Raw genomic sequence first — 15,019 nt, 5'->3', positions numbered from 1 at the left:
GCTGAGCGCTGTGAGGTCATTCTCACCCACCAGGATGTCAGGGTTTCGCAGGTAAGGTAGGTTCTTCGTCTTGGGGTCCAGCTTGTGCTCGAGGTTCTGAGGATGAACAGCGCAACAGAGCAGCACAGGAGGGAAATAAGAGCCATGGCAACATAAGAGAGAACGATAAGATGTCTGAATCAATTTTACCAATTAAGATGTAACCATTCGGATCACAAGTGGTTGGAGCTAAATGAAAGTATAAACAACCAACAAGATAAATTGTGATTGGATCACTCGCTGGTTTGAGAGTCGTAAGTTTTGGCTAAACAAATAACCTTGTCTCCTTTAAGAAATCCTGGATCTTCAACTGGTGTAAATCAATGCTCTTACCTGGCTCATGCCGTAAATGTCCACACAATTAAACTGAAAATTATTCCCAAGTCTTTGAGACATCAGACATATGATCACATAAATATTTTATTATTAGGAGCATTATGGCTGGCAGCATGCATTCGTTAACATGAGTGTTTGTTAATAATAGCTGGGAGTAAGAGCTGTGTGCTGGAGGCTGTTTGTAGTCTAAACTGAGGATTTAGATTTACTGCTATACATTTAAATTGCTCCTTGTGGCATATTTGAAAGCTGGGCTCATGTGTGGAGAGTGCTAATGGTTAAAGCAATATCCACTAATGAAACGCAGCACTTTGAAGTGTCTGTGAATGAGGCAGGGGGGACAGAGAGAGAGAGAGTAAAACAAAGAGCTAGAAGGAGAAAAATATAAAGAAGAAGAAGATACAAAGACTGAAACTCAAGAAAGGTGCTTTCCTACGCATCTAAAAATCCATCCAATTTCATCCTGCTCACCGTTCCATCCTCCAGCAAGAGCTGCAGGGAGGCGTCGCCATTTTTGTAGTCCTTGGTCAGCTCAGCAGACTTCCACACCTCCTCAACATCAGGGATCCACACCCGAGCACACTGTGGGAAGAAGAAAAAGGACAGTGAGATGGCATTCAAGGAATACTAGTCAATCCCAAGAGACAGGGTGGATGACATCTTACAGTTCCATCCAAAATTCATCCTTTAAGACTTAAATGCCTTATGGAGACTTTAAAGTGTGGTTCAGTATATGCTGAGAGCACCAGGGTCAAAATGATAAACCATATCTTTCTCAAACACCGAATTGGATTGACTGAACTGACATGAAACAGCCTGAAGAGTCCTGGTTCTTCAAGCAAGCCGAAGTAAACATTTATTTGTAAAATTTGATTCTGACTGATTTGAGGCTTGAGCCACCTCAGTTTCACTCAAACCCTTTAAAAAGAATGATGACGGGACAGTAACTTATTTTCTGGTAACAGTTAAAACCAAATGACCTCAGGGAAAACACAGGGATCTGTGTGTTCAAAGTCATGAGCATGGAGCATAACGGTCAGTAATTTCAAAGTTGTGGGAACAAACGGTCGAACAAATAGCAGCTCAGAACGACTGAAGAATGTGGCTGTGGATATTGGGTGGTCGTAACTTGAAATTTGCACAGGCACACACAGTTCACTATAAAACAGTTTGAGACCTCATGGACTTGTGACTGGAGGCAATCAGCTGATCATAGACATGTGGAAAAACAGTGATAAACACTGCCGGTCACATGGCTGAGGAATCCAGCTCACATACGTAGATGCATACACATGCACACGCACACGCACACACACACACACACACACAAAAAAAGGCCTTAGTTCTGATGATACAGGAGCTTACTGTTTGACTTTGCAGTGACTGACAGAACCACTCTGGGACCTTAAAAACCCAGAAGTGTGTAGCCTGCTTGAAAGGTTTCAACTCAGCGTTCCGACAGCTATCAAGCTGTTTTTCTTACATTTTACATTATATAAGGGAAAAGAAAAACGGAAATAAAGGTTCAAAGATGTTTAACAGAACAAATTCTACAGGATTTAACTTCAATAAAACCATTAACACAAGTAAAGGTATTTTCCTTTTGCCAAGCTTCATTTATTTCAAATACTATAGAATAAAGATCCAGCACTGACACAGAAATATTAAAATGAGACCTTCTTGATGAGGACATGGACAGCTGAAGCGCATGATGATAAGCACAGTGTCTTTCTGGAAGCCTGACAGCGATTTCACGGCTTCTTTTGGCTGCGTTGCGTAAACTGCTGATGATAATTTCACAGAGTCTAGAGAGAAAGAGCTCACTTTAGACGGACACAACGAGAAGAGAAATCCTTTCATTTGGTCTGCTGCTTCATTGCTGATCATCTGAATCATGACATCATGGTCACGCAAACCCTCGCCTCCGCCTCGCTGTCTGTCTTATTAAGCGGAGAAGTGGTGTGAAATGGCAGCTCGAACTTCAGAGAGCAGAGTAGAGAATATAGTGTTGAGCCTTTTTGTTGCGCAGATACCCAACTGGCTGCCACCAACAAAATATATATATATATAAATACACACATACATACATACATACATACATACATATATATATATATACATACATACATACATACATACATACATACATATATATATACATAGTAATTATTCATCATTTGTGATTATTGAGCATTACAGGATGTGTTCAAATATGTTTTTTTTAAAGCTCCACCAAGTCGCCAGCTTGTCCTGATTTTTTTCCCTCCTTCTAATCCTTTTCTCTCCCCACCCCTGCAGGAACAGCAGACAGTGTGATCACTGTGGTTTGGCAATGTGCTGTGTGGTTTAAGGTTTGCCGCTGAGTGACAATTAAGAAAAAAAGAAATACATCGAGCCAGATGCAAGAACCACTCGTACACACAGATTCGTTCTTAAACCATGCGTACGAGTGAATTACAAGGATTCGCCACATTCACCAATTTTCTCGTATTTTGGATTTTCTCTTAGGTACGAACTAAATTTAATGGTGCAGACCTGTCGTACCTGTCACGCACAACCAACCTGCAGTCCTCCAAAGCAATAAAACATGACGGTTATATACTGTCTGATTGTCTAATGGCAGTGTGCCAATGATATCGTGTCTTTTGGGGGAACTCAAATTTTTCCAGCAGCAGGTGTAACATCAGCAGTTGAGCTTCAGAGTCAACTGACTTGGATTTTCATTAAATTGCACTTCTGAATCCAGGTTATTTAGTATACAGAAGCTATTTAACAATTTAGGTAGATATATCAGTCATTTAAATTGACAATTGAAATGCAAGCTTACAATATAAATATTAGCGGCCAAAACTACAAAGCGACTAGTCCACAGCTACTGTTCCACAGTTACAGTTACAATATAAACTGACTATTTATTAATAACTTTTATTCATTTAATTGAAACATTTCTTAACTAAGTAATAGTTTTACTCCCTGGCTGATGACATCTCCTGGCATAATTCATGTTCAGTCATTTTTGTTTTTATTTCTGAGACAGCGTTCACAGCACGGGTCATGTTTCCTCATTCTTTGTCTTTCTCAGGACCTTTGTCTTTCTCCACCACTAACACTAAATAATAATATGCGTTTCTGTTGATCTTTTTCTGAGAGCTGGACCTCAGTCTGAGAGCTCGTAAAGTTCTTATTCTTAGTCTTTAGTGCCATTTTCATGAATGGAGCTTCTCCACAACCTGCCGGTCTTCTGACCTTATATGGTATTTTGGGGGCGTCAGTCATGTTCATTTACTATTCTCAGGGACACGCGTTCATTTAGAACAGGTGGGATTCATCATGTTTACAAAGGTCATTTACGGCTGTTTCCATGGTGATACGAGTGTTTGGTGAATCCAACGTGGCACACTCGTAAATTCCAATCTGATACTTCTATATTGACAGAGAAAGAATTGTGACCAACGTGTACTAAGAGGGACATTTACAAACCATGTAGACTGACATATTGATTCAGATATATCCTAGATTGGGGGCTGCAACCAACAATTATTTTCATGATTGATTAATTGTTTCATTGATAAAATGTCAGAAATAATAAAACTAATTTCAGAGTCAAAGGCGATATCTTCATATGTCTTTTTTTTATCCAATCAACAGTCCAAACCCCAAATATAATCAGATTCATATCATGACATGAAAAAATAGATAAAACTATTATTTGAGTATCAAAATAGTTGCCAAATAGTTGTGTGTGTGTGTGCGTGTGTGTGTGTGTGTGTGTGTGTGTTTGTGTGTGTGTATGTGTGTGTGTGTGTAACCAGCATGATCACAACCACAGGTCACAACCTTGCATCTGTTCTACTCAAACCCTCACAGCTGAGACACCTGTAAGGTCAAACAGCTCATCTCTCCCCAGCAGATGTGTTGTTTTTCTAACCATGAGGGTTGATTGAATACAACCATATCAACATTTCTAAGCTGATATCATTTCTGTAATAAGCACTTCCGTTGCCAGTAAACAACCAGTTGTGCAACAACAAAGAAACACCAACTCTCTTGTTAACACTGACATGTTACTGGCACAGTTACAGTAGCTTTTTGAATAGTTGCATTACCTGCTGTAATAAACTTCTGTCATGTTCTCTGTAACACATCTGCCTGAAAACACTGATGGATACTGTATACTGTAGCTGTTGACACCATGTTTCAAACAAGCCAATTATGCATGCCTCGGAGTATTCACTTTCTTATAAATGTTTTATTTTGGTACATTCAGAATCCCATCTTGTTTTAAAGGAGTGAGAGGAGGAGTTTTCCTCAATGTAATCATTCCTCCTGTTCATACAGGCTATTAAAAGATCTCATTCAGATGTACTTTCAATGTAAGTGACGGTCATTTTGAACAAAAATGCATTTGAAAGTTTATATGAAGCTGAGTTAGTCATATCAAGTGGATATCAGCCACATTTACAGTCTTTTTAGCATCAAAGTCCCTCTTTGTGTTTCCTTGTTGAGCTGTGGTGGAAGTATAGTAACAAAAATAGACTCTGGCACTAAAAAGACTGTAATGTTGAAAGAAATCTACTTGATTTGAAGATTCATATTAGCTTACGGTAAACTTTTAAATTTTGCCCCCAATCACATTGTACATGCATTATGAAGGGATCTTCTAATGGTCAGTATGAAAAAAAGGAATGATTATGGGAAAAAAAGCAAACAAAAAACCCCCAAAAAAAACAAAACCCAAAAGACTATCTCAACGTTTTTTTTTGCACCAGACTATTCTTTTAAGAAAGACTAGAAAAGCTGTCCAATAATCTTTTTTTCAGCATTTAGCAGTGAAGAGGTACACAAGTGCAAAATAAACGTTCAAAGGAAACACAATGTGAAAATCAAATGTTAAAGGTTAAATTGACAGTTATAGGCAGACTCAGTCTATATGCCTTTCCCTATGTCTTCCTACATCACCATTCTGTTAGTCGTTTCACCTTTTTTGGTCCCCAGAGGAGACCATCCCAGCAGCCAGCCAGCCTCCTAGCAACAGAGAGAGGGAGGAGAGGAGGGGGACTGAGGCTAAAAATAGCAACAGCAGGTTTTGAGCAGCATCACACCTCACAGATCTCTCTCTCTCTCTCTCTCTCAATTATCTTGAATTAGTTAACACTGAAATATGCTACCAATCAGCACATTACTCACACACCTTGAGTACAAGACAGACAGCAACACATGCCGCTGCAGAGGAAATGAATTATATTTTTATAACAGTAAATTCCCCTGGGTCTGTAAATAGAGTGAGATGAAGGTTGAAACTCAACCACACACACTGGCATGCTGATTTTTACATGTTTCAAGGACATAAACTTCCACAAAGAAACACAAGCTGGAGAAGCAAAGAGACTGAAAGCTGGAGAGAAAAATGTGATGAGTCAGAGCACAGCCACTCTGTCTGCCTTGCAAAGAAATGGATTGGTCAGGCTGGTGTATTTTGGCTGACAGATAAAGAAGAGGAGGGTGACGAAAGAACAGCAGAGACGTCAGAGGGATGACATCTGTGATGTCAGAAATCACATGATTAAAGTGACTGCACTGAGCTCACCCTACATGTGCTGAATGCAGGACCCTTTTCATATTATGATCTAAGGCAGTCAAGGAGAGGTTACATTTCATTTGTAAGTCTGTAATTTCCTGTTTCTCCCTGTTTACCTCAGGGTGCTGGGTGTGGTCACACACACAAACAATGCAACACTGTCTTCAACTTTAAATCATCTTCCATTTGGTAACGAAAGCTCGTATTTGAAATTAATGTATTCAGAGAGATCGCACCCCAAGCATGTGTGTAACTGCTTTTCTGTCACTCCAAGAAGAGGAAGCAAAGGACCAGTCGAGTGACTTCTAACACAAGATTAATGTAGAAAGATTGCAGGGCCAGTAGAGATTTATGGAAAAGTCTGTACTGCATTCTTTTTATTTTTAAAAGGCCCTATATTTGGAAAAAACAAAGTGCAAAATTCCTCAACAAGAATTATATTAAGGATACTACAAACCTACATTTTTGTGTAGTGTCCTTTTATTTTTCCTTCATATAAAAACAGACTCAGATTTCCAAGATATTTTTACTATGGTAGAAAAAACACTATGGTGTAATAAATAAAGGATAAGCATGTCTTCAGTTTGTTTTCAGTAGCTGGGGCACATAAGTACAGATCATAAGGGAAGTTTAGGGGTTATGATTTATTCCTAGTGTTGAAACAATGCCTTTAAATGTGTTTTTCATCTATGAAGGGAACATGGAAGGACACTGGCACTTTGTACCCTTCATGGCCAAACATGATCTCCTAGAGAAAAACATTGGACTTGAAAAAAAATATTTTACAGGCCAAGACCCAAATATTATACAGACAAACTCTGAACAAAATCTGGGACACTGCTGCAACCACTTTCCTTGATTCTGTCTGATTTGACTCTGAGTGACCCTTTTGCTTCCAGGTAACACTCAAATCCCTCCAATGATTTGGGTTACAACAGTAAAATGCAGTAAAAGTGTCCAGTTTAATGGCACAAAAATGCCTAACATGACAGTAAAAAATGTCCAGTTAGTCTAGAAGAGGTCCAGCAATAAAGTCCAGAAACCCTTTCTGTGACAACAGAGCAAACTACTATCAATATGGAAAACCTGTCCAGACCAACAGTCTGTGGACTGGTTGGTAACAGTCAGTAAAAGACTGCACTGGTTCTGCAGATGTAGCCAATACCATTTATCAATTATCTAATAAATATGCATCACAACCAATATTTGACACAATAAGTAATTAACTGTAACTCATAGATTAACACTGTCAGGGTTTAGTACTGTTTGAATTGTACTAATTCTGATTTTGCTTATGCTTTCTGAGTCTGGCTAATTTTGGTCAATATAGTAAAAAAAAAAAAAGAGGACAAATGTGTTGCTGCAAACAGCTGTTGACTCGCATACGATTCCATTCATACTTTTTTCTTTTTTCTGTTTTCAGTCTGAATGTAGGAATTTGTGTATGACGCTGAGCAACATAAAAAAGTGGAAAAAGAAAAGTGACAACATATTGCCAACGGGAACAGAGTACATGCACACACTGTGTGTCATAGCTCGGTGTCCCTGGCTCTGCTGGAGGTGTTAACACTGACTAACTAAGACATCAAACACTGGACGTTCATTGCTGACTTACATGTTTGTCAAATCTGATGTGCAACCTGTCTCCCAGTTAATAAGCTTCTACATGTATCACACTTTGCCTCGTTGTTTTCTTTAATAAAGTGAAGCCACACATTTGAGTATTCACCGTGGTCTATCTTTCTCTACTGTTGTGACATTGGCCATGTTTGGTTATATCTAAACAAAAGCATACACTGTTGTATTGAAGCATGACTTAGACAGGCCCTAGTAGATAGCCACATTCTTGCAGATACCTAGCCTTTATTTGCAATAATAAAGGAATATCATGTTTAGGAACTGATCAGAAGAACCAAAATTCACTTTTTACTGGATACCCGGTTGTTATTGGAAACCCTAAACATTGTGACAGTGGGTGAGATTACACCATTTCTATTTTTTTCATGTCTGTCAATTATCTCTTTTAGCCAATTTAACATGTATATCTGTAGCATTGCTTTTGCACATGATCTCAGGTTTGTTTGTATTTAGTGATGTTTGTTACAGCAAGATTAACATTTTGTAGATAAAGTATAACACATAAGTTTTATTTAAGTCCAGAGTTTTCAATTCATATATTAGCTTGTTGTATTACCTTAGTCACCATGATCTCCAGGAGACAATGGGGGGTGGGGGGGTTGCCAAATGACTTCCTGCTTTTAAACTCTCACTGACATCATCAGTGATGCCATGGGTTAAACCAAGTATGGGGGGGATTTACTTTGTTAAATATTTGGTTTAGTGTCTATATGATTTGTACTTATTTTGGCTCATGGTGAGGAGTAATGCTGTTGATGACATGTTTGTGTAAGATATGTTAACTGATCTGAGTAGCACTGCTGTGGACCTGTTAAAGGTGGGAGAATGAAAGACCCCTAAAAAAAAATAATGTTCTGTCTCAATAGATTGGATGGCCTATTTAACAAGAGAGCTGTTGATTTGAGAGAGAGAAGAAAGGAAAGAAGATGTCTGTGTAGCTGTGTAGCATTTGAGTTTTCCTGTTTTAAGTCATAAAAGATACGTTTGTTTTCATTTCATTGTTTTTAGACACCTGTTTTTGGTTACATTGGTCGGAATATACTTTTTTTTGTCATTCAACAAGCCTCTGAGTCTGCCTCCTGTCACCTTTAATGACATTCTGGCTAAGCTTAATTACGTCCGCCACAAACAGATTTTTCGGCTTTTGGCTCGCTCGACCTCGCTCATAAAAGCATAATAATGGGACTCTGTCTGTGAATGTAGCTTGTCGTTACAATTCCGGGGCAGTAGGTGGCGGCAATAAAACCAAAGAAGACGCACTTAATTCACCTGGTCGGCCAGAAGAAGAAGAAGAAGAAGAAGAAGAAGAAGAAGAAGAAGAAGAAGAAGAAGAAAAAGAAAAAGATAAAGATAAAGATAAAGATAAAGAAGATAGACAGACGAAGATAGACATAGACATATGTCTTTGCTAGAGGCTATCTGCTGGTGTGTGGTGTGTATGAAACAGGAGGCGTTCACGGACGTAAACAAAACAGTCACGTGTCCCACAGATGCAGTGTCGGGAAAGGGACCGTATATGGTTTGTTCCGTGTCTGTTTCCTTACGTGTTGGACTAAATACATGGACATATTGAGGAAAATATTTCGGTTTTATGGAAACGGATTTCATATTTCACCAGAATGGATACTTGGCGAGCTGTACAGAAAGTCCTGAGTCATAAGATGATCGTTGTGGATAAAGAGAAGACTTTGAAGGTATGTAGCATTATAGCTGTTAGCTTACTTTAGCGGAGTGGCTAGCCGAGCTAACCGCTAATACTACTACAGCTGTGAGCAACCATATAATTCATGAGTGGTCTTGAATGAATCAGGAGAATCTAAGCTTTCAATGTAACAATGTACGACATGAATATATATGTTTAAGGTTGGTGTTTAAAACATTCAGAAGAACGTGTCGCTACCTCCCAACTTCCGGTCCGTCCCGTAGGCGGAACAGCGTGTTTTAAGTGTCTGCAGTTCCGATCCTTCATGTTGGCTGAAACAGACAAGTCACCCTCAAATATGCTGAAAACCATGTTGAAGTTTGGCCTGCAGTTAGTCTTCCCTAATGTTTATGTGGCTTTGAGGATGTTGCTTACGTTGCCGGTGACAAACTGTGAGGGGGAGCGATCATTTTCTCATTTGGGGAGAATCAAAAATGAGCTGAGGACCACACCACCACAAATAGATGCCTGTCCTGTGGGAAACACTGAACACCTTTTAATAAAAAAATAACAACAGGTAGCAGCTAGTGACTGGCTCAGATTAAAAAATGAAAGCCTACACCTTTCCTCAGCAGCTCAGTACACAACAGGGAAAGGCTGCTCTTAAAGGTACAAGGCCTGTTTGATGCTAATCCGGGTTTAATTTAGACAAGGGATCAGGAGCTGATTAGGCTATCTCAGGATTTAACACCAGCTAATCTTATTCCAGTCATCTACACCACAATTTCATTACAATCACACGCTGTTTAGCTACAGGTTAACACACCTACAAAAATACAGATTCAGAACAATGTTATCATATAAATGAGGACATTTAAGAAAATAAACAATAGGTCTGAATATGTTAAGATTAACAAAGATACAAGACTAGACCAAATGTATCCAAAATTGCGCTCCACTATCACAACAGCTCAAAGATTTCCGTAATCTCAAAAAATGAAGAAGTTAAATTAGCACATTTTTTGCAGATGTCCTGGGAATCAGTGTCAACTGTAAATCTGATTCTCCTGCAGGATACACTGGTGTCAGATCATTCCTGTTGAAGGACTGAGGTCTGGAGATCACACAGTTCAGGGAGGACACCGGGAGGACACCGGGAGGTCTCTGTGTGTGTGTGTGTGTGTGTGTAGCTGCAGGGTGGGGCATCCAACAGAAGAAGTGTGTTTACAAATCTGCACAAAGTCAACAGCAGATTAGAGAGACTTGACCTGCTAATACTGAACTCTAAGCTTTCACTCTTGGACAGGAGTCCCACTGGCCTGCTGTGACTCCTCTGAAGCCTCCCAGAGTTTACTCCTGCTTATCCAACACCTGTGCCTTATGATCTGTATATGATGTAGGGAAAATGACTGGCCCCCTTATTGCACCTACATGCTACATGCTTAATTTTATGGTGGCACTGTAGACTGAATGTTACAAAAGGTCACCTCCCTGTATGTGAATGTGAGGGCTGAACTGGTCTAGCAGTCAAACATACAGCTAAAAAGGTCCCATGTTGCTAAACTTTCCTCAAAGACATGTGAGGAAGTGATGAGTCTACAGTCAAATAATCTCGTTCTTTTACCTGTTTTGAAGAACGACAGAAATTTAGAGAATTAAGAACGTCTCATTAAAATGGATAAAAATGCAAACAGATTTAATATTTTATATTCTGCGACACAGACCAGGAGAAAAACATTATCTCTACAGCTGCAGAAGTATGTGAATGGTGTTTTGCTCAGTAAAGCCGTCAATGGAGTCCCAGACTGCAGAAGCCTCATCACATGATGCCACTCATGTGAGAATCTGCTGTTTTTCTGCTCAGCTGGGCAGACGCAGCATGACACCAAGATCTGGAGACCTCAGCGCTGGTGGAGGAGTTTGCTAAGAAGGATCTTTGCTATTCTCACTACACCTAAACTATGGTGCTCTCAAACCAGATTGTTGGCAGAACTAGCATACAAAATGCCAATACGCAGTGATTGCCAAACATCAGTCTCTTACTAAGAAGCTGTAACTCTGCCAGGCACCTAATCACATTAGTTCAGTCAGTGCGACTCTGAAGGAGTAATTTTGTACGTTATAGCAGGGTAGGAGAGCAACAGAACAAGACAATGGGATTTCAGCACACAGTCCTCTTGTGTTTTGTATACCAGGCAGTGTCTACTTCTATCAGTAAAGAAAAAGATCTCAGTGTAAAACTGCAAATATGAACATACAATAAACATTAATCTAACCTCTCACTCTTCAGAGACACCATTGTCTTACTTTTTAATTTGTTTTCTTTCCATCACTGCTACTCAAGCATAGCAACAACATGTGACAACAAACACATCCAAACAAAAAAAAAGATTTATCCGGCCAATTAGTCTATCACTCAGTAGGAAAACATACTTCTTCTCCCTTCCAGATAACTGAGGAGTAATCCTCTGCGAATGAGACAAGCGGCTGTGTATCTTCAAAAGCTCGGGCATGGATGTGTCTGACACTACTTTAGGCTTCCTGTGATTACATTTTGACAACATGAAAACAAAGATTTTGTTACTATTCAGAAAACCCTCTTCAGGCTAAAACCAAATTAGATTTGTTGACCAGCAGTTATTACTGGCCTGCTGATTTCAGTGACATAATTTATTTTTCAAACAGAGACGAATCCAAGAGAAGGGTGTGTCTGGACCGGCGCTCCATCTTCCACGTTTAAAAGGCAACGAGTGAAAATTGAAAACCAGAACTTAAAAGATCACTAAAGAACCACATACAAGCTAAAAAGAGTGATATGTTCAAGAACAATTGACTCTGACTGTTTGATTTGATTCAAAGTCCATATTATGCATCATTTCAAGGATTTTTTAGTTTACATATCTACTTGATCAATGAAAGGAGGATTGAAGTGAGAATCAAAAGCGAAAACTTACTTCGACAAACATATACTCCAACTCCCGGTTCATCTTGTCTCTTGAGTGAGCCTCTAGCTCATGCTGTGGGTCTGACGGTTTTCTGGATGCCTCCAGCCGTGCACACACATGCCACAAGACCAGACACTAACTGATCAAGCTCTGAGCTTGAGAACTTGCTGGTGGATGAAACCTTCCCATTGTGTCTGCAGACACAAGCAGTGTTCACCAATGCTCCCCAAAGTTCCTCACCCGGTGACACATAACTGGTTGTCCCTGCCGTCTGTCAAACATCCAGTCCTCCTTCCTCGATCACATGAGCACTAAGGCAGACAGACTCTCAGAGCCAGAAAACAGGACTTTCCCACAAACCATGGACTCCAAGTAACCGTTGTCTGACAGCAGCATTGAACCCAAATCTTGTTCCTGTACGCTAAAATAAAAGTGTCTTCTTGTTTTAGTGGAGCGTAATTTATTCATGTGCAAACATATCTTACAATTTTAGTTTCTGAAACCAATGTTAAAGTCTGCATTGTGAGGCGATGACATTTCATTTACTTTATGAAACTCATGCCAAAATGCAAGTTGAAAAAGATGATACACACTTACTCCTCAAATAACACACAATACATAGCCGCTGTTACAACACTAAAGATCAGCCATAAACATGTAGCCCTCCTCCGTGCATCTGTCCTTCTGTGTTGACAACATGCCAGAGCATATACAACATGTCTGCACAATTACTTTAACCAGGTTATCTCAGTAATCTAATGCACATGCTCTCAATTACAGCTGGGAAGAAAAAAATAAACCACTGGTGTTAAATAAGGTAAAATCCGCCACCTGATGCAGCTGAGACGACACCTACAGCACACAAAGCATGACTGTTGTGTTCTGTGACATAATCGAAACATCTTTCATTCCTGCCGATCACACGCAAAGTACACGGATATAAAATTAAATTAGGCCTACTGAGAATGCTGCTTTTTGTACTGCATCCAATGTAAACTACAGTGAAAACCTAAAACTGTCCATTTATCTTTGTTTATAAGTATCATTGTAATACTGTTATACTTAAATACTATACTATAAAAACTTAATTATAAAAAAAATGTATTCAGATTTGAAACTAGTGTTCCCCAGACTGTCAAAAAGCTCAGCTGGTAGTGTTTTCATTGGAGTGCAAAAATAAATGAAATAAATCACACACATGACTATTGTGTGATAAAAATGGTAACCCCGTTTTGGTAGAAAACTGTTGCTGTGCAGCTCTGAAACTGCATGCTTTTGGCCCCACCAGCGACGTCACAGCAGGTGTTTTCCTCTCCATCGGCTGTTCATGACAACCCTCACCTTGCAGAAGCAGAGCCTGGATTTCTGGCACAACTTCACCTTCTTCCAGAGCGAGTTGAGAGGAGAAATAGTTCAAAGAAACAGGTCAAAGCTCCAGCAACATTTGTAGCTGATGAAGGTCAGGAGCAATACTACAAGTGTTACTGGAGTTTGGACCTTTTAACACCCACCATGTGACATCACTGATAGGCATGAATGCAGCATGCTTTAACATTTCCACCAGCAGTGATTTTCTCATCACTGTGCATGAGGGAATCCTGCTGTATTTTTCCTCATCATGTGCAGTACCACCAATATACTGATGTAGTAAAGATGACTGTCTTGCAGTGTAATCACATAATATTAAAATGAATGTACTCAGATTGCCATCATTACAGTGGGCAAGAAATAATGACTATAATGAATCATCACTTAACCTACAGTATGTAATATCTTTTTATTATCTCATCAAGTTAATCTTCCTCTCTCTGCTCTTACTGGTACAATAGAAATATTTTATAATACAAGTTCCTCAGGCCTCCAGTAGTCTGTATCTTCCTGTGTTCTATTATCCTGAGATTTCCTTACTACACCAGATCAGAGGCCAATTACAGATCTCCTGAGCACAGTGAGCATAGTTCATTAGTGTGTCACAGCCAGCTCCTGCTGAGGACTGACTTGCTGAGGACTACAGACAAATAGAGACTGCCTGAACTGTATTGAGAGGCGAGCTCTAAATGATTCTGTATCTCCTGAAATAAGAAAAACAACAGTTCTGGTCTTGCTTTAGGTTTCTGAATCAAGTCTATTTATTCTTTTAAAAAAAACAATATGCACTTGTTGTGGTGCAAGCACCTCTTCAAATGCAATATATTTTTGAAAATCCAGGTTGTGTATAGACGCTCTAAGCCATCTAATGGAGCCTCACTTCCATTTCTATGAGAATAGCCTACCTCTCTTCCATGTCTGCTTCTTATTATACAGGCCTGCTACACTCACTCTCACCACCAGTTTGGATCTTGATTTATTAATTTAATTGCAGGTACAATGCACAATGGAAGATATTCATGATTTATTTGGTCCCTGGGTATGTAAAAGACAGTAAAGTCTAGTGAAAACATGCATTTTTTCATGCCGATTGATATTTTAACTGTAGCATTGTTCCAACCTTTAAAATCTACCTTCACCTCTGGCTCACCTCTCCATCTACTGCCAGTCAGGTCAGACAGAGCCAAACCTAGTTTGGAGCAGTATCTGATGTTGTGTGCATGTGTGTGGGCGAGTGTGTGTGTGTGTGTGTGTGTGTGCATGTTAACCAAGCAGCTCCGACCCGTTAAATAAGCTTCTATACGGCTGACTCATACACACAAAGGGCAGAGTGTTTTCCACCCCTGTGATGGAGAAGTAAATCACAGAGAGGGGTTTGACATCAGAGGCTGACTCCTCAAACAGACTGTACCATTCAAAGCCAGAAACTAACTTTGTGTTTTCCAGCCACGCTGACACGTAACTCCTAAAATT

Source organism: Scomber japonicus, chromosome 1 (assembly GCF_027409825.1).
Source record: "Scomber japonicus isolate fScoJap1 chromosome 1, fScoJap1.pri, whole genome shotgun sequence".
Classification (NCBI taxonomy): domain Eukaryota; kingdom Metazoa; phylum Chordata; class Actinopteri; order Scombriformes; family Scombridae; genus Scomber; species Scomber japonicus.
Note: the sequence above shows the minus strand (reverse complement) of the source record.